Source organism: Palaemon carinicauda, chromosome 28 (assembly GCF_036898095.1).
Source record: "Palaemon carinicauda isolate YSFRI2023 chromosome 28, ASM3689809v2, whole genome shotgun sequence".
Lineage (NCBI taxonomy): Eukaryota > Metazoa > Arthropoda > Malacostraca > Decapoda > Palaemonidae > Palaemon > Palaemon carinicauda.
In genome coordinates this window covers 13,075,654-13,097,038 of record NC_090752.1, presented here as the reverse complement: position 1 = coordinate 13,097,038, position 21,385 = coordinate 13,075,654, and the positions used below count along the sequence as shown (strand labels likewise).

Genomic DNA, 21,385 nt, shown 5'->3' with positions numbered 1-21,385 from the left:
ACGGCCTCCTGCTGACGATGTCCCTGCTTGCCACCGTAGGGCGACGTCACCGCCTAACCCTAATGTAAGCCTCTTATCTTCCAACAGAGACGGTTTCAGCTCGCGTGCGCTGCCCCAACAAGCTGACGAGGTTAGGTAGAATAATCTTGGTGAGCCCAGTGACCCTCCTTCGACGAGCGCTCCACCTGCTCCCCCTTCCCCTAGATGAGAGATGACATCTCGTTATGTAGCAAGATCATATTTACGAGCTTTACGCTCGCCTGAACCCCGTTTACAAGGTTCGAGAGATCGTTCGCGATTTAAGCGTTCGTCCCATGGGTGTTTGCTTTCTAGCGCTCACGCCATGAAGAATGTAGGTCATCACGATCTAGACATAGGTCTTCTTGGACACACCCTTGATCTAGGGCGCAACGCATGAGATAGAGATCTTCACGCTCAAGCGCAAGTTTATCTTCGTGCTCCTCCTCTAAGAAACACGATCACGGGCTTCATGCTCATGATCATGGGCTTCACGCTCAAGATCATGGGCTTCGCGCTCAAGATCATGATCACGATCACGGGCTTTACGCTCTTGAAGTCTCGCGCTAAGCACTCGCGATGAAGACGATCACAATCGTGATGCAAGCATTCTAGATTGCGAGCCACTCTTGACGATCCCGATCTAAGCATTCTAAACGCTCTGAATCGAGAATATCCTCTTCCAGAGGACATCGTAGACGCTCATATGCTCTATCCGTGCACGGCGCTACATCTCCTGACCCTCATTCCAGTCGACCTTGGACCGGACAAGGAAATGAGCAAGACCAACCCTCAGAGAAGCCTCTGTCAAGACTACCTCCTGTGCCTTTCAAAGCCTGGGGTATCTTTACCAAGCGTTTGCCTACGCAACTTCCCTCTATCAGCTCTTCTCCACCTAAATGCTCTCCCACCCACCGTGTTGCCCCCACTCGGAGGCTCCCACCCCCCCCCCCCCCCCCCATCTTCAAGTGTGCAGAGTGCCCCTTTGGCACAAGAGCCCCAGAGACCTTCTACTTCTCGCTTGCCTTCAGTTTCTAGTGAAAAAGTGACTTCTGCTCACGATTCACGCGTCATTGAGAGGGAATCTCTTGATTCCGCAGATGAGTCGCGTGCTTCTATGCGCGATCCACGCATTGTTGCGAGTAAAGCGCCTCTTCTAGCAAGTCCACCTGCTAATCAGGTGAGTCTCTCTTGGGTGGAGGCCACAGTTTCACGAGCTATCGAGGACCCAACTCCTCTTGACATCCTCTGCCACTGACAGCTCTAGTGGCAGGCCAGTCCCCTTTCCAGATGGTTTTAAGGAACCTCCCAATAAGTACGTGAATGTTCCTATCTCTCCTGATTGCCCCGTATGCATCACCAAGGAGCATCTCGTGATGCCTAAGAAGCTTCCGTCACCAGAAGCTGGCCCTCTTAACACCATCCTAAGAGGTGGTCTCCTCCTCCAGGACTCCCTAAGGAAACTCCTGATTTGTTTCAGGCAGGATAGCTTCCTTCCTGGTATGACACCTTGGTGTCATTTCTGCAAAAGTCGCTTGGGTTGCACATTCCATCTGTCATATCCCCTCTTCGTCCACGAGCTACGCCTCGTATACCTCTGGACAAGTCATCCTCATCCTCTTAGGACGCTCCTTCTGACCCGAGGAGAAGGTCCACTCAGAGTTCTATTCTTCGGCTGTTTAAATCAACACCACCTCGACTTAGCACCAAGGAAACACAGGACTCTGCAGCTGGTCCACCTACAGGACCTCTTCCCTTAACTCCTGACAGATCGAGTGACAGGATGACGACCAAGCAGAGGAGGAGGATGAAGCGTATCACACCACCACATGCAGACATTATCCATCCGTGTACAAGTAGGGACATTGGCTCTTCTCAGGAGATCCTCGTCCACCCTTTTGACCCCAAACCCATCGAAGTTGTTCCTCCGGATCAACGTCCTTTTTCTCCCCTTTGAAGAGGAGGCAGTCACGCCTCCCGAACTGCAGAGGCCTAGGAACCGCAAGTTTCTTCGGAAACAACGGTCCTGGAGAAACAGTCCCAGTAAGGAATCTAAAGTTTCCAAAACAGTTCCAACGAATTCTAAGGCCAGGTGAGCACGAATACAGGAACTGAATAAAAGGTCTCCCGATGTGGGACCACCTCAGGTTCCAGATGACGTCTTTGACCTACCTCAGGTTTTCTCAGATGGGAATCCTGAGGTAGATGAGTTCAGGGACACGAATGAAGATTTCCTCCCTAAAATGGCGAGTCCGAAGTTCCACTGAGGCCGAGCGCAAAGAGTTGGAACATGCCTTCTGGCACGTCCTTGCGTGCTTGAGGACCTTCAACAAGTTGTCGCATCCCTGCTCTGCACCACAAGAAGGCAAGGACATTTGTTCTGGATCAGATCCTTGGATCCCAGAAACCACCTAAGACCAGTGCAGTTCTTCCCTGGTCAAAGGACCTTTAATGCACTAGAAGGAAAACTATCTCCCAGATGGCAGGCACTTCTACTTCTCGTAGAGCAGGGTCTTCTACCCTATCTCTGCCACTTCCTTTTGTACTCCAAAGGAAGTATTACAAGATCCAGGACAATCCTTGTCCTACCCTGACTCTTGACCCGTCGGTGGAATCACTAACACCGAACGTTCCACTACAGAGATTTGTCTCCTTGAGAGCCTCTCTTTTTGCATCTGAGCTACTAAACATAAAGCGAAGCGGGAGGTATGCCATGCAGGGTGCTTCGTGGCTTGATCCTGCTTTGGGTCTCTGGGCCACATTGTTCGCTCTGCAGATCTTTCCAAGGAGATGATCAGGCAGTCCTTGAAATCCTTCGTTCTGTATGGTACTCGGACCTTGGAATTTCTTTCACACCACGCGGTCAACTTGGGGGTGAATACAATTCTAAAGCGAAGGGATACAGTCATAAGAAGGTTCCACAGGCAGGTGCCGAAAGTCAAGGTGACGCGCTTTTGGAACTCGACCTCGAGGGACCTTCCCTCTTCAACCCTGAAGAGGTGGAACAAGCAGCTGACAGGTGGAGAAAATCCTCCAAGGATTCTCTCCTCCACAGAACCATGACTCAAGAACATCAGTCTCGGCCTTATGGGAGGGCTCCTTGATCTCCCAAAGATCAGTCCAGCTTTTCTCGTCCCTTGACATCGAAGACAAAGGTGTATAAAAAGCCCTTTTTCAATATTAAACTTACCCGATAATCATGTAGCTGTCAACTCCGTTGCCCGACAGAATTCTACGGAAGGGATACGCCAGCGATCGCTATACAAGAGGGGGGTGTACTCACAAGCGCCACCTGTGGCCAGGTACTGCAGTACTTCTTGTTAACACCACTTCAATTTTTCCTCTGTCGTGCTTCCGGCAAGACGTTCATGGATACGCTTATAATTTTGGAGTCTTGTTCACGGTTTTTGGTGAAGTATTGCTCTAAGATTTCAGCTTTCGCTATTCAGGAAGTTTTATTATTAGCTTAGCTAGCTTTTGGAATTAATTTGATTAATTATGGTGACGAAGAGAGTATGAACTCTCTTTCACCTTTAAATGGCCGACCCTTCCCTTAGACGGAAGTGTTGGTGTCTAAGAGAGTATAGACTCTCTTTCTTAATTTTGCTTAACAAAGTTATAGATTTATTTTATATCTCTCCGCCTTTTATAGGCCTCTTCGATTAACTTCCTTTTTTATAAAATTATTAAATTAATTTTTATATTTGTTTATATTCGACCTTTCCTAATAGTAGGCGGTCTTTTCTTGTACCGAAGTTAATTAACATTGAGCCCGTCATTTCGGTTTTACCTGTTAACATATTATGCTATTTTAATGTTTTTGAAAGAATTTCTTTGATAGTCTCGTACTGTTTCAAAGTTGAACTAACGTTTTGTTTTGTCTCTGCAGTTGTTGACGTTCAGAACGTTCAACTTGCGCTCTTATCGTTACGATAGAGAGAGAATTTTCACGGTGTCACGTTGCAGTAAGAGTAAACCGTTTATAACGTTTTGTTCATTCTTTCTTAGCTTAATGGTTTTAATTCTAATAAAGGAACTTTTTATTTGGGAAATCTTTCAGTTTTTTTCCTTTAACAATAATATGTTTTAACGAGTATATATGATTGGGCTCTTCTCTCAGGTTCTAAGTCAAGAGAGAGAGAGAGATAGAGACGGAGGGAGAGAGAGCTGGATAAACGTTTCGTTCAAGCGAGTAACGTTGTTATCGTTTTTGCTCTTCTCCCTAGTCTCTTTAGGGGAAGAAGGTAAACGTTTCTAGAGTTTATTCTTGTTCTCAAGCTTTATGCGGTGAGAGATTTTAAACGTAGTTTATTTGATCTAGTGTTTAGTCTCTTTCCAGCCACTGAATTATTTATCTTTCATTAGATTTTTCTGTTACATTGTAATTCTGTTTTCGCAATTACTAACTTTTAAAGAAGGATAGAATTGCGTGTTTCAGGTACAAACCACTTAAAGTTTCGAGTTCAGTGAAATAAGTGCAAACAGAAATTCAAAAGTGATAAGTGATTAGCGCAAAGTGTGTCAGTGTTGTGCGTGAGGGTACTTCTTGCGTGCCAGTCGTCCTCCCAGTCCGGGACCTCTTGCAAGCTCCCAAGCCCAGGGGAGAAGCAATGTCGAAGGGCAAAAGGGTTCGGCAGGCCTTGATCGGCGCACAGAAGTATCCTCGGTGGTTGCGGGCGTGTCTTACAGAGACCGTCACTCCCACCCGCAGACGATTGAGCCCTTATTTTACTCGTCTGCAGAAGAAATTTCGGGGAGATAACGCTGGACTCAGGTCTCAAGACCTCTTAAACGTAAAGTCCAGACCTCTAGAGTTCAACAACCCGGATGCAGTCATTGGGTTAGCTCTGACTCTCCGCAGTCATCAGGTGACTGCACACCTCCTAAGAGAGGTAAGGTGATGCCGCAACAGACCTCATCTTCTGTTAAGGCTTTGCCTCAGCAGACCTTAGCGTCTGCCGACCCCAAGATGACTTTGCTGCAGTCCATGCAGTCACAGCTTGCGGTCTTAATGCGTGAGTGTCAGGCTGAGAAGGTTACACCTCCTCCTGCGATCGCTCCGCCTCACCGCAGTCCAGTCTGCCAGGCGTACGATGTTGAGGTTCCTCAGGATACCTTACCGCGTACTGAGTTGCCAGTTACCAGCGGTGTGCAGCAACCTCCGCCTTCCTTAAGGCAACCTCAGCAATGGGAGCAGGAATCTTATGCCTTACTTCCTCCGCTTCCGCTTGCGGTTCCACCAGCGAGGCAACAATCTCTTGAGGTACGACAACCTCTTCCATCAATGAGGCAGCCACCTCAGCACTCGCTGCAGCGACCTTCCTCAAGGCAAGAGCCTCAACTCCTTAGGCTAGCACCTCAGGAACCTCAACTCGCGAGACAAGAACTGCGTTCTGCGCAGCCGCTACCTCAACTCTCGCAGCTCACACCTCAGGAACCTTAACTCGTTCCTCAGGAACCTGCTACTGCGCATCCGCAACCCTTACAGCAAGCGCAACTCTTGAGGCAGCAACCTCATGCTATGAGTCAGCCACCTCAACGCATGCATCTGCCACTTTCTCCTCAACTTGAGCCTCTTCCCATTCAACTTGGAAATAGCAAATGACAATAATAACACCTCATTACTTTCATAACTTGCATTTGTAATCATATACATGTATGCCTACACAAACATTATGATAATGGAGGTTATTTGTATTACTTATATAAAAATATATATGTATTCCTTGCAATATATTTTTAACAAAATCGCAAAATATGGCAAAAATATCTTCAAAACAAAAATGAATCATGAGTTATGAATGTAAGGTAAACATTATGTTGATATTAAACCCCATGCAAGCATGCATGAAGTAATGCAGTGTTGCCAACAGGGCGAGTTTCCCTTTCCTGAGGTGAAGTAGATTATAGTACATTTAGTGTAGCTTAATTCTACGATTATCATGCCGGCTATCAAATTCATCAACTAAACAGTCTAAATCAATTCCCTCGGCACGTGCACTTTCAATGGACGGTAATGCGATATTACTCACTCTAGCACTGGTCATGGAATTTCTGAGAAATGTTACACGCCATGCAACACGCTCTGCTTACCTTACAGCATGCTCTACATACAGCATGCTCTGCATACAACATGCTCTGCATACCTTACCGCATGCTTCTCAGTCACACATCTTTGGTTGTTGCCAACTCACTAGACTGTCAAGCAGTTTCATAACGTTGCCTTCTAGTCTGCTGCTTTTGCACCAGTGAAACCCTCACTGAGAGAACTTAGCTTTTCTCGGATATGGTCCCTGTAGATGAGAAAGTGCTTTTCTCCCTCCTTCTGATATTCCCTTGAGGACTCTGTCATTTGGAGAGGAGCCTTTAGCTGCGTAGCCTCCTATGGACTTTTATTTAAGCATAACATGCTCCCAGGGAAGGTAATGGTTCCACTTCAGTCGCTAACCCCGTCTGTTACCACACCTGCTCCCATAGACCTTGAGCTGTGTTGCAAGACATGCAGTCCAAGCTTAGTCCTTGTTAGAAGATTTTTTTGTTTACGGAGTCAGTGTGTCACTGGGAAGACGTTCAACAACCAGCAGAAGTGACTTGTTGTGACGCAGTGCGGCAACCTCAGCAACCCGATAAGGAGTTGTCTGTACGACCCAGACAGTCTAGACAGCTTCGGGTTGTCACTGTACTTCCTCGCTTCCCCATGGTTGACAGTTCACAGACTGTGCAGCAGTACCATGATCTTGTGTCCGGCTCCGTCAGACGACTGACTTTTAAGAGCTCCCACAAGTCGTCGCTGTCTGGAGATTCTCAGATGGACTATGGATCTGACCAAGGAACTGGGCCTCCTGGTCAATTTTGAGCAGTCTCAGCTCGTCCCATCCCAGACCATTGTCTCCCTGGGTATGGATCTTCAGAGTCGAGCTTTTCGGGCTTTTCCGTCGGCCCCAAGGATCTTCCAAGCCCTAGAATGCATCCAGAGCATGCTGAGAAGGAACCGATGCTCAGTCAGGTAGTGGATGAGTCTAACAGGGACACTTTCATCGCTGGCCCTGTTCATCGTGTTAGGGAGACTCCACCTCCCCCCCTTCAGTATCATCTAGCTGCTCACTGGATAAAGGACATGACGCTAGAGACGGTCTCAGTTCCTGTTTCCGAAGAGAGGAGGTCTTCTCTCGCGTGGTGTAAGAACAGCTTTCTTCTCAAGGAAGTCTACCTTTGGCTGTTCAGAAACCCGACCGCCTTCTCCTCTCGGACGCATCAGACACGGGCTGGGGTGCGACTTTGGACGGACAGGAATGCTCGGGAACATGGAATCAGGAACAAAGGACACTTCACATCAATTGCAAGGAGTTGTTGGCGGTTCTTCTGGCCTTGATAAACTTCAAGTCCCTCCAGCTTAACAAAGTGGTGGAGGTGGACTCTGACAACACCACAGCCCTGGCTTACATCTTCAAGCAGGGAGGGACTCTTTCGTGAAGTTGTTCTAGATCGCAAGGGACCTCCTCATCTGGTCTAAAGATCGAAAGTTCACGCTGGTAACGAGGTTCATTCAGGGCGGTATGAATGTCATGGCAGATCACCTCAGCCGGAAGGGTCAGGTCATCCCCACAGAGTGGACCCTTCACAAGAATGTTTGCAGCAGACTTTGGGCCCTGTGGGGTCAGCCAACCATAGATCTGTTCGCTACCTCGATAACCTAGAGACTCCTGTTGTATTGTTCTCCGATTCCAGACCCAGCAGCAGTTCACGTGGATGCTTTTCTGCTGGATTGGTTCCATCTCGACCTGTATGCATTCCCGCCGTTCAAGATTGTCAACAGGGTACTTCAGAAGTTCTCCTCTCGCAAAGGGACACGGCTGACGTTGGTTGGCTCCGCTCTGGCCCGCGAGAGAATGGTTCTTAGAGGTACTGCAATGGCTGGTCGACATTCCCAGGACTCTTCCTCTAGGAGTGAACCTTCTACGTCTACCTCACGTAAAGAAGGTACACCCAAACCTCCACGCTCTTCGTCTGACTGCCTTCAGACTTTCGAAAGACTCTCAAGAGCTAGGGGCTTTTCGAAGGAGGCAGCCAGAGCGATTGCCAAAGCAAGGAGAACATCCACTCTCAGAATCTATCAGTCTCAAGGGGAAGTCTTCCGTAGCTGGTACAAGACCAATGCAGTTTCCTCAACCAGTACCACTGTAACCCAGATTGCTGACTTCCTGTTATATCTAAGGAAAGTAAGATCCCTTTCAGCTCCTACGATCAAGGGTTACAGAAGTATGTTGGCAGCGGTTTTCCGCCACAGAGGCTTGGATCTTTCCACCAACAAAGATCTACAGGACCTCCCTAGGTCTTTTGAGACCTCAAAGGAACGTCAGTTGTCCACTCCAGGCTGGAATCTAGACGTGGTCCTAAGGTTCCTTATGTCATCAAGATTTGAACCTCTCCAATCAGCCTCTTTTTAGGACCTCACATTAAAAACTCTTTTCCTCGTGTGCTTGACAACAGCTAAAAGAGTAAGTGAGATCCACACCTTCAGCAGGATCATTGTTTTCACATCTGAAACGGCTACATGTTCCTTGCAGCTCGGTTTTTGCTAAACGAGCTTCCTTCACGTCCTTGGCCTAAGTCGTTCGAGATCCCAAGCCTGTCCAACTTGGTGGGGAATGAACTGGAGAGAGTACTTTGCCCAGTTAGAGCTCTTAGGTACTATCTAAAAAGGTCTTAACCTTTACGAGGACAATCAGAAGCCTTATGGTGTGCTATCAAGAAACCTTCTTTTCCAAGTTCTAAGAACTCAGTTTCTTTACTATTCAGGCTTCTGATTAGAGAAGCACATTCTCATCTGAAGGAAGAAGACCTTGCTTTGCTGAAGGTAAGGACACATGAAGTGGGAGCTGTGGCTACTTCAGTGGCCTTCAAACAGAGCCATTCTCTGCAGAGTGTTATGGATGCAACCTATTGGAGAAGCAAGTCAGTGTTCGCATCATTCTATCTCAAAGATGTCCAGTCTCTTTACGAGTACTGCTACACCCTGGGACCATTCGTAGCAACGAATGCAGTAGTAGGCGAGGGCTCAGCCACTACATTCCCATAATCCCATAACCTTTTAACCTTTCTCTTGAATACTTTTTATGGGTTGTACGGTCGGCTAAGAAGCCTTCCACATCCTTGTTGATTTGGCGGGTGGTCAATTCTTTCTTGAGAAGCGCCGAGGTTAAAGGTTGTGATGAGGTCCTTTAGTATGGGTTGCAGCCCTTGATACTTCAGCACCTTAGAGTTGTTCAGCCTCCTAAGAGGAACGCTGCGCTCAGTAAGGAAGACGAACTTATTAAAGGCAGAGTAATGGCTCAAGTCGACTTCCTTACCAGGTACTTGTAATTTCATTGTTATTTTGAATAACTGATAATATGAAATACGGGATACTTAGCTTCTTGATATACATGTACACTGGTTTTCACCCACCTCCCTGGGTGTGAATCAGCTACATGATTATCGGGTAAGTTTAATATTGAAAAATGTTATTTTCATTAGTAAAATAAATTTTTGAATATACTTACCCGATAATCATGATTTAATTGACCCACCCTTCCTCCCCATAGAACCAGTGGACCGAGGAAAAATTGAAGTGGTGTCAACAAGAAGTACTGCAGTACCTGGCCACAGGTGGCGCTTGTGAGTACACCCCCCTCTTGTATAGCGATCGCTGGCGTATCCCTTCCGTAGAATTCTGTCGGGCAACGGAGTTGACAGCTACATGATTATCGGGTAAGTATATTCAAAAATTTATTTTACTAATGAAAATAACATTTCAATCTAAGGACCAGAAAGGCAGAAAGTCCTTATGAGGAAGAAAAGGTGGTAGGAGAAGCGGTCTTGGTGGCCGCTCCCGCTGGGGTTGGCAATCCTCTCATCAGACCACCAGTGGGAGGATGCCTTCAACTCCTCTGGCAGAGGTGGCTGCATCACAGGGCCGATCCCTGGACAATCGCAGTGGTCAGCACAAGGTATCATGTCCATTTCTTACAATCTCTCCCTCCTTCGACTTGGAATCTAATTCCTCTAAGCTCCTATGCGAAGGAATCGGCAAAGGAGCTGTCCCTTCAGGCCAAAGTCCAGACAATGCTGCAGAAGGGCGTTCTCCAAGAGGTCCCAGACAGGTCTCCAGGCTTTTACAGTCTACTTTTTTCTGGTGAAAAAGGCAACCAGTCATAGATCTCTCGCCCCTGAACAAGTTTGTCCTTCAAACTCCGTTCAGGATGGGGACGGCAGACGCGGTCATTCAACCAGTAAGAAAGAAGGACCTCATGTGCACGTTCGATCTCCAGGACGCATACTTCCACGAGGAAAGACGCTATCAGTTTAAGGTTCTCTATTTCGGTCTCTCGGCACCCCTGGTCCTCACCAGGGTGATCGCCCTAGTGTCAGTATGCGCTCACAAGAACGACATTCGTCTCATAAGATACTGTACCTCGATGACTTGCTAGCTCTAGCAGATTCGAAGATGACCTTTCTTCATCATCAAGACATGCTTCTCGAGTTTTATCAGGATCTGGGGATCGTGATAAATCTCTCGAAGTTATCACTGCTCCCATCACAGAGACTAGTGTACATCGGTATGATAAGACACTGTCATACAAAAAGCCTTTCCATCAAACGACAGAGTACATAGGCTGAGAGAAGTGGCTCGTCCCATCCTCAGACGGGAAGACATGCCAGCCCATCATTGGTTGCATCTCCTAGGCCATCTAAACCTTCCTGATTCATCTTGTTCCAAACGGTCGCCTCAGGATAAGATCCCTCCAATGGCATCTAGTCCTTGTGGGACCAGCATATCGGGTCCCAGACGCCCTAGTGTTGTTAGGCCAGGAACAAGTAACTTATCTCCAATGTTGGGTGGTAGAGGAGAAGCTCCGTAAGGGCCAAGATCTTCTCATCCCTCCTACAGGTTTTTTACTCTTCACAGATGCATCAAGACAAGGGGGGGGGGGGGCCCCACTTGCTGCACCGCATGATATCAGGCCTTTGGTCCGAATCTGAAAGGTACCAGCACATAAATGTCCTAGAGATAAGAGCAGCCTTCCTAGCTCTCAAACAGTTCCAACAGTTGCTGGCGGGTCACTCAGTGGTGTTGATGAGCGACAACTCCACAGTAGTGGCTTACATAAGGAAACAAGGCGGTACATTTTCACAGCAACTATGCCATCTTGCAGTAGAGATACTAAGATGGGCAGAAAATCATTCGGTAACACTGTCAGCTCGCTTCATTCTGGGCAAGAGGAATGTGCTCGCAGACAACCTGAGCAGAGCGACTCGTATAGTGAGTTCCGAATGGTCTTTGAATCCTCTGATAGCCAACAGAGTCTTGACTTTATGGGGTTCCCCAACTGTGGACCTGTTCGCAATGCCCCTGAACTTCAGGCTTCCGCTGTACTGTTCTCTAGTCCCGGACCCTCAGGCTCTATGGCAGGATGCATTCTAACAATGGTGGGACAACATCGACGTGTATGTATTTCCCTCATTTTGTCCGACGAGAGGCTTGTTCAATTTGACCAGAGCATCCAAAAATCTAATAATGACCCTTATAGCTCTGCTATGGCATCATGCAGAGTAGTTCTCGGACCTTCTGCAATTGGCAGTAGATCACCCAAGAGAACTTTGTCCAGATCTACTCTGACAACCACACACCAACATCTATCACAAGAATGTCCAGTCGCTTCAGCTTCACGTCTGGAGACTATCCAGTCTACTCACACAAAGAGGCTTTTCGTGACAAGCTGTGAAAAGAATGTCTAAACACCTACGTAAGTCCTCAAGTGGACAGTTTTTTGTGGTTGGTGTCGTGGAAGGGGTATCTCTCTTCGATACCACTATTCCTGTAATAGCAGAGTTCTTTATTTACCTTCAAGAGGAAAAATTCCTTTGAGTCTCTGTTGTGAAAGGCTATTGCTCAGCCTTAAGCCTAGCCTTTAGATTGAATAGAGTAGATCTTTCCTCTTCGTTGGAAATTTCCTTACTCATATGGAGTTATGAAATCACTTGCCCCCAGTCAGAGATTAGACCTCTTTCTTGGAATGTGGTTAGTGTCCTGAGGTCCCTAAAGGGTACTCCTTACGAATCACTACGCCATGCAACAGACGTTAACCTCACTTTGAAGACAGCGTTCCTACTCGCTTTAGCATCAGCAAAGAGAGTTAGTGAACTACAGTACATAGTCTCTCATACGACATCACCCATTCAAGGGGAGTGGGGGGGGTTGACAATCGGCTTCGTCCCTGAGTTCATTGCTATGAATTAAAATCCATCGGTCACGGATCCTAGATTTGGGGCCGTCCGGATAGCGAATCTACGTTTTGTAACCAACAACCCAGGTCAATTGTTACTTTGCCCTGTAATGTTTGAGATATCTTAAACTCACTGCAGCAAGAAGGCCCCATTTTTCAGCCTTATTTGTCAGCTCAGACAGAACGAAGAGGAGGGTCACCAAGATCAAGATATCTTCTTGGATTCACAAAGTAATAGAGTTTGCTCTCCAACAAGACCTCCTCAAGCTCATGATGTCAGGGGCATCAGTACATCCCTGGCATTTACCTTAAGCGAAACTACTCAGTTTCTCAAGTTTTACAAGCGGGCTTGTGGAAGCGACGAACTACCTTCACCGCCCACTACCCCAAAGACGTGACCCACAGAAGGCTTGATACGTTCACTACCGACCCTGTGGTGGGTGCACAACAAGTGTTTAAGAGTACCTCGGGCTCCTTTTTGGACAAGTAGCAGCTGGTTGAGGGCATTGGTTACCCGGGTTAAATCCAGAATGAAGGAGAGGATGTCTGGCATTTTTCCTCCTCATTTTCCCCTCTCTTGGGGTACAGGTCCTTGGGTCCTCTGCAAGCTGTCTTCATCCTCTGCAGGTAAGAATCACTTCCCTTGGATATACTAGTATAGATAATAATTAATTATAGTGTCCACTTCCCCCATGTTTTCTTGCGAGGGATCATTGGGAACACCTATACAGTGTGTGTAAGGCTCCTGTTTTTAGAACTCTGCTTACCTAGACGTTCAGATGCTATTTCTATAACCACTTTTTTTTTTTTTTTGCTCGGGCCGCAATAAACACGCTGTGATTTATTAGCGAGGTGTCAAGGTTATCCTCAGATACAGTCTAACATTGTTTTAGGACAACTCGGGTCAATGGCTAGTCCAGAAGCCGGACTTCCACCCACCTAAACGCGAGTCATCCTACGTAAACAACGGAAGGTTTGTTAGTGTGGGAAATTTGGAAACTTTGTATTTTTCCCTTACTAATACAAACCTGTAGTTGTTCCGTAACCGAAATACAAACCACACTATTTACAAAGGGTATTACTTTTAGCGTAGCTGAAATGGCGAGCCATTAGAATTTAACGAGGGTGTATTACCCCCGCGCTAGTTAGCGGGGGGGGGGGGGGTAGGGGAGTGGTAGCTAGCTACCCCTCCTCCCCCTCACACACAGGTGAATACTCACTTTCACTTTTGGCTCGGACTGTGACAGACGTCTCTGTCTTGGTCCTCGCTTGGCAGCCATTGTCTGTTTTGTCTTTACTTAATCGCTTACTTTTCATTTACTCTATATATATGTAAACATGTTTTCATGTTTGTATATATATTTGAGTATAGAAATAAGTAAGTTTCCTTTTCAGATGTGTGTGTGTAGTGTACGATATCTACGTGGAGGCCTCGGCAGTTAGGCCACCACGGCGTATTTTTATGGGTGGCGATCGAGTTTGACTTGTGTCTTTCTCTCTCTCTCTCTCTCTCTTGAGGTCGTTCACCCTTTTACTAAGTGTTACTACGCCCTTGTAGCCTAGCTTCCTTTCCGTGTGGGGGGTTGCTACGCCGTACGTTTGTCTCAATTAGTTATGAATCTAATTGTAGTTGTTTTTTGTTTTTCAGCTTGTAGAACGATTCCTTTCGGGGTTTTCGTTCTTTCTTTAGTGTTCATTCATTTTTAAATTACATAATTACATAGTTACATAATTATAATTGTTATAATTCTGTTTTGGTTACAGCTCTCCTTCCGCGAGTGTAAGTGGTTGTGAGGGCACGTGCCTGTTGTGTAATTCTTGTTCCTTTCCCTCGGGATTCCTCTTCGGAGCCTTCCCGGGGGAATGAATGTGTACTAATATTATTTGTTTAATTTTTTACAGTTACCGATCTAGTTCGTTTCTGTAATATAGCAACGGTGTGAGCTGTCTGGTTGAGTCCTGGGGATTCGGCTGTTGCTGCCTCCCCCCTTGTATTTTCGTCAGGGGCGTGTCTCCTTCTACTGGTAGTACTCCCGTGACGACGGACAGCTCTCCAGTTCATTTTAGAACACTCAGGAGGCTTGCCTCCTTGGGCGGATAACTTTCCTTCCGAGGGAAGTTTTTCCTGTCCAGGCTTGAGTTTTTCCCCTTTTGGGGGGTTCTTCTCTTGCCTTTTTTTCGTGCGACTATGCTCTTGGTGCTGAGCGGTCGCACCTGCAGTTTCGCTCAAGGGGCTGGGCAACTGCAGGAGCTCCTCTTTGGAGGATTGCTCCTTTTAGGTCACTGGCTGACCAGTCTCTTCCACGAAGTGTTTCTCTTTCGTTCACGAGAGAGTACACTCATAGAGACTCCTCTTCGGAGGTTTCTTCTGTTGCTGTTGCTGTTGGCCTCCCTCGCCGTAAGGCCCACCGTCTGCCTCGTCGTAAGGGCCTCTCATCTCCCTATAAGGGTGCTTGAGGCGCCTTTTTGGTTCTCCGTTTGCAGCCTACAACTCCTTTTTCTCGATCTTCCGCCTTGGTGCAGATGGACAGCAGTCTGATCTCGTCTTCCGACGGGCAACGGTCTTCCCGACGGACAACGGTCTTCCCGACGGACAGCGGTCTTCCGACGGACATCAGTCTCCCGGCGGACAACGATCCCTTCGGGGCAAAGGGTTGCCCCCACGGGGGTTCTTCCCTTGCGTGTCAGGGTTTCCCTGCGCGCCCTTCTGCTCATCAGCGCTCTCCAGTTCGTCAGCGCTTTCTAGATGATCTTCCCTGCGGTTCCTGTTGGTTCCTGTTACGCGCCCTGTGCGCCCACGTTCGCCCTCGCGATCTAGAACTTCGGTTCAGGTCGGGGTCAAGGACTCTTCTTCTTTGCGCAGGCTTCCACGCGTAGCCTTCTGCTCGTCAGCGATCATCAGCTCGTCAGCGATCATCAGCTCGTCAGCGATCATCAGCTCGCCAGCGATCATCAGCTCGCCAGCGATCATCAGCTCGTCAGCGATCATCAGCCCGCCAGCGATCATCAGCTCGCCAGCGATCTCCGGATCGTCCACGTGTGTTACAGCCGGCACGCCAACGTTCTCCAACACTTCTGAAGGAACATGGTTCGCCAGCTACTAGCTCACCTGCGCATGCTGATCGCCATCGCGCGACCCTCAACTACGGATGTTGATCGCCATCGCGCGACCCTCAACTGCGGATGCTGATCGCCATCGCGCGACCCTCAACTGCGGATGCTGATCGCCATCGCGCGACCCTCAACTGCGGATGCTGATCGCCATCGCGCGACCCTCAACTGCGGATGCTGATCGCCATCGCGCGACCCTCAACTGCGGATGCTGATCGCCATCGCGCGACCCTCAACTGCGGATGCTGATCGCCATCGCGCGACCCTCAACTGCGGATGCTGATCGCCATCGCGCGACCCTCAACTGCGGATGCTGATCGCCATCGCGCGACCCTCACCTGCGGATGCTGATCGCCATCGCGCGACCCTCAACTGCGGATGCTGATCGCCATCGCGCGACCCTCAACTGCGGATGCTGATCGCCATCGCGCGACCCTCAACTGCGGATGCTGATCGCCATCGCGCGACCCTCAACTGCGGATGCTGATCGCCATCGCGCGACCCTCAACTGCGGATGCTGATCGCCATCGCGCGACCCTCAACTGCGGAGGCTGATCACCATCGCTCAACCCTGCGCATGCTGATCACCATCGCGCGACCCTCAACTGTGTATGCTGTTCGCCATCACGCGATCGCCCACCTGCAGATGCTGTTCGCCATCGCGCGACCGCCAACCTGCGCATGCTGATCGCCATCGCGCGACCCTGGCATGCTGATCGCCATCGCGCGACCCTGGCATGCTGATCACCATCAAGCGACCCTGCGCAAACTGATCACCATCGCGCGACCCGGCGCATGCTGATCATTGCTCGCGATCGCTCACCTTCGCATACTGCTCGCCAACGCACGATCGCTCACCTGCGCATACTGCTCGCCAACGCACGATCGCTCACCTGCGCATACTGCTCGACCATCGCGTCGGCATAACACAACGCGCCATCGCCAACCTGCGCGTTAGCGCTCACCAGCTTACCACCGATCGCTTGTTGATCCATATCGCCAGCGGTCCTCCTCGCCCACGCGGCAGCGCGTTTCCTCGCCATCGCGCTAACGCTTGCGTTCGCCGCCTCGGACTCGCTCTCATCCACCTGCCCACCCTCACGACCGCTCGCCTGCGCGCCCGCGCGACCGCTCGCCCGCGCAACCGCGCGACCGCTCGCCCGTGCAACCGCGCGACCGCTCGCCCGTGCAACCGCGCGACCGCTCGCCCGTGCAACCGCGCGACCGCTCGCCCGTGCAACCGCGCGACCGCTCGCCCGTGCAACTGCGCGACCACGTGCCTGCACGTCTACGCTCATGCTCTCCAATGTTCGCCCATGCGCAAACCAACGGGTTTTTCCATCGCGCAGACGGATGGTGTTCCGTCGCGCGAACCTACAGTGTTTCTTCGCACAAATGTCGGCTTATTTCTTGCAGTATCCATTGCTCGTCTATGGGTTATCGCTCGCCGACCACCAGGAATTCCCGTCGCGCGAGCTCCAGGGCAATTGCGACCATGATTCCCAATGGGGTTTTCGCAGCATGACCAGCCTGGCGAGTTCTTCTGGAGCGTATTTCCAGAACACTGCCTCACCCCGTAAACACTGAGCATGGCACTTGCAAGAATAGGAGAAACTTAAGGGAGATCTGAGCAACACTCCTCTATTTCTGAACCTGGGTTAGCCCTTCCCCGTCATTCCCTGGAAGGATTTTTGGCGGGGGGGCTTTCCGTTCGAGATTTCTCCATCGGACAAGGGGTTACTGCTTACCTCTTCCTCTGGGAGCTTACCAGGTTCTTTCCCTCCTCGGTTACGGCCCGAGGTTTGGTTCAAGGAAGCTACAGGAAGATCAAGGGTACTTTCCTCCTCTCGAGCTCAGGCACCTTGGCCTTTCGTCGTTAAGTATCTAACTTGCGGACAAGCTCGATGTTGTACCATCTGGACGCGCTGACTGAGGGCTTCCTTCGGGTGTCTCATCTGTGGAGGTCGACGACCTCAGACACCCTTCCATCCTTGAGAAGAGTTTGTTTGTGCCCAAGGACAGAGACTTAGACAGCTGCTGTGCGGAGTAAATCGACTTCCGGTTTCACTCCTCCAAGGCGCTTTCTTCCAGACTCTGCAGGGCTCCAGCGCCCTTTTCTTTCAACCACGTCAGCCTAAGTTATCGGCTACGACAACTGGGACAAGGTGTCCAATTGCAGTTTCCTCCTGTCAGGAACAGATGGCACGGGAGACTCCCCCGGGGGGGGCATACTGTAGTCCTAAAAGGAGTTCACGAACTCTAGGATTGCAGGTTTTTCGCTGGGAGGATGCTTAAGGTTACTCATCCGAATGACAGCTTCCCGATGCCCATTCCCGCACAATCTCTGTGAGTAGCCAAGGATATCGCGCCTGCCGTCTCTGTCAGCGAATTCAGTGTCTCTGAACCTCTATGCCATAGCGTCAGCAGAGTTGCCCGGTTGGGCAGAATGATCCATACCTTAGGCGAAGGTCTTCCTTAGGATCATCGACGGCTTCACCCCCGTCCCCCTCAGTCGATCCTTTCTTGTAAGGAAGGATCTGAGAGGGGATGTCCATAGTCGACCTCTCAGCCCTGATCAAGTTTGTCGAACAAACTTCGGCCAGCGTAGACCAGCAGAATCGATCAGACTGGTAACGAGGCGACAGGACTCCTTAAACCCTGGATCGGAAGGACGGGTACTTTCAGTTTCCATTCCATCCATCTTCCAGGGTGCTCGTCGAATTCAGCCTAGACTGCAAGTATTCCTGCTTATGATGCAGTGTGGCTATCCCGCCGTGGCATAGCAGGTTTGTTTCCCCAGAGAACTCTCCCTGCCTTCCTCTTGGCCGCTCAGGTGCAGGCTTCCGCCTCCTCTGCTGTTTGGAGGGCTGGTCAACTCCGGTAGGCTCGGGTTTCGACCTTCTTCAGCGCCGGGACAAGCTTCCGGATGCTTACCATGAGTGTTTCCTCATGGTATTTTGCTTGGAGCCTTCTCTTCCTCTGCCTCAACATCTGGAGTATCTGGCCATGATATTGAGTCAACCGCCTTACCACATTGGAAACCCCGCTTCTCGTCCGTCCAGCGAGGTTAAGCAACGTCGGTACTTGGATGGGTGACCACCTGGGGACGCCAGATTCTGTTACCACATCCTCCGAGCCTTCCTTTCAGTTGACTGGCAAGACTGAGGAGAGTCGCAGTACCTGTTCTCAGTCAAGCAGAGCTTTCAGCCCTACCTTGGAACGTTTCCTAGTTCTTCTTTCCTCATTGACCCGTCTATAGTCCGAACGGTCGCCTCAGGATAAGTTCCATGTGGGGCGATCCAAGTTCCGGTGGCTTCAGGCAATGTTTAACCGGACTCCCTGGCCCTATGGGACCAGCGGAACTATTAGACCTGCAATGGGTGTTGACCTATGGAGCCTCTTGATGGTAGTGGATATTCTCGTCCTTTCCCCACATTCTTGATGCGGTTCTCGGACTCGTCAAAGGAAAGGGGGGGGGGGCATGTTCCGGTCCAGGCCTATGGTCAAGACCTAAAGGATACCTCTCCATCATTCAGGCAGGCTTAGGGGCCTTAGTCTGGCCCCTCTTCAGATCCTACAGCTCCTGCCGAGTCGCCCCGTTGCGCGTCGACTTCATTCTAACCAGCAGGGGACGCATTTTCACACCTTCACATCTTGCAGTAGAGATACCGGGATGATTGAGATTCTCTCAATACCACCATCGGCTCTCTCATTCCAGGCAGGGGAATGTTTCTCTCAGACTATCCGAGCAGAACCTCATAGAGAGAGTGTACCTAGGGGTCTTTGACCTTGGGTAACCAGCAAGTGCTGGTCTGGGGGACCTGATCGCGACAGCTTGGAACCTCAAGCTTCCGCTAGTCTTCCCCCCAGTCTCAGACCCCGAGACTCTGGCAAGATGCATTCCGGTGATGGTGGGACAACTTCGACGCCTGCGTCTTCCCTCCTTTTTGTCTGCGGACAATGGGTCTCAACAAGACCAGGTTGTCTGTCAACCTTTCAATGGGAGAGCTCCACTGGGACTATGCGCAGAACGGTTTCTGGACCCTCTGCTTCTCCTGACGGAACTCCCGGGAGAGCTTCTCCCACGGCGCAGACTACTCAAGCAACCACACTGCGACATCTCTCCCGAACCGGGGCGTCGCTTCGGCTTCATGCCTGGAGACACTACGCTTCCTCCTCTAGAAGAGACAACCCGCTACAGTCGCGGTACGGAGGTCGCTTCATCTGCGATAGTCATCCACAGGGGTCTCCCAGGCAAAGTGAAGAGTCTAAGGTGGTTGGTGCCGTGGGAGATATACCTCTTCCCTTGAGGCCTCTTCTCCAGCAATAACGGTCTTATTGCCTTTCGGCGGGAGGAAACTCCTTTCCGCTCTCGGCAATGAAGCCTGTCGCTCAGCCTTTCCCTGACCTTCAGGCTTAAAGGAATAACTTTTTCCTGCCCGCTGGATCTATCCTCGCTCATGCGAAGCTACGATCGTCCCTGCCCTAGTCGGAGGAAGACCTCCAACTTGGAGCATGGCTCGGACTTTTAGTCCTTTAAGAGATCTTCTCAAGACCCTTTTACGACAGGCCTCGGATTATATTCCGCCTTGGGTCTTCTGCTCACTCTGGCCACGGCCAGTGTGTAAGCAATCTTCTTGGTCTCTTACTACTCCCCCCTTTCTAAGGAAGAGGGGAAGGCAACATTCAGGCTCGCTCCTGAGTTGTTGGCTAGACTCAGAATCTGAGGGTCCCGGCCCTTCGGTCCGATTCATTCAAGATTTCGAGTCTCCATTCTGTGTCTGATGTCCCAAGACCTTCTCTTTCTTGCCAGTAAGGAATCGAGAGGTTAGCGCTGGGAACAGCTGCAGTTTGTCCTCAGTTGCAGCCGATTTGGGAACACAAGGAGGACATGGGGGGAGAGTCACCAGTATACCTCTTCAGCCCGGACTCAAGGACATTCATCTCGACCTGTCTTCAGACCCTCCCCCGTCACGTCGCCCTACAGCACGATGTTGGATACATCGCAACGTCCCTTGCCTTCGAGTAATACTACTCTGTGACGCAGGTGCTACAAGCTGGAGTCTGGAAGCGTCTGATGACCTTCGCAGCCCGCTTCCTGCAGGGCGTGACCCACAGGAGTCTCGATACGTTTTCTATCGCTCTGTGGTGGCTACACAACAGCTGGTCTAACCTCAGGCTCCTTTTTGGACAGGTAGCAGAAGGTTGAGGGCATTGTTATCAGGTTTTAGTCTGCATGAACGAAAGAAGTATGTCTGGCCCTTACTTCTTTCTTCATCATCCCCTCTACGGGGAAGCAGCATCCTGGTCTCTGCATAGCTGACCTCGAACCTCTGCAGGTAAACCATGCTTCCTTGTGTTCCGAGTATTGAGTCAATACTGTCGCGTCCCCCATACCCTGACGAGGTGGTATTGGGAACGTCCTAACCCAGAGTTCCTTCTGGAACTCCAGGTCAACTGCCTAGGACGGGTCACACTTCTTCCTTCACACACAAGCTTACGTAGGCCACATGGTTCCTTGCGGAGCAAGGAACTTGTGAGGTGCAGGGACTCCTTTTCTCGAGTGCGACTCACTCGGATTCTGAGTCCCCGGGTAAAGCCAAAGCCAGTATGGCTGGGGACTTTCCACCCTTCCTAAGGGATAAGTCACCCTTTGTAAATAGCGTGGTTTGTATTTCGGTTACGGAACAAATGACAAATTCGAAGATAATTTGTATTTTTCCTAACCATACAAACCTTAGCTATTTACACATATTTGCCCGCCAGCCCTGTCCCCCAAAACAAGTCCTACCTCTAAGTGAAAGTGAGTATTCACCTGTGTGTGAGGGGGAGGAGGGGTAGCTAGCTACCACTCCCCTACCCCCCCCCCCCGCTAACTAGCGCGGGGGTAATACACCCTCGTTAAATTCTAATGGCTCGCCATTTCAGCTACGCTAAAAGTAATACCCTTTGTAAATAGCTAAGGTTTGTATGGTTAGGAAAAATACAAA

At 49.9% G+C, this 21,385-nt stretch overlaps 2 protein-coding genes across 2 annotated transcripts in view; both read left to right on the top strand.

Annotated features, from left to right (window-relative positions):
• Positions 1-21,385, top strand: part of LOC137621408 (protein tincar-like) — a 414,290-nt gene that overhangs the window by 189,768 nt on the left and 203,137 nt on the right.
• LOC137621465 (5-hydroxymethyl-dUMP N-hydrolase-like) overlaps positions 1-21,385 on the top strand; it is an 83,369-nt gene that overhangs the window by 4,746 nt on the left and 57,238 nt on the right.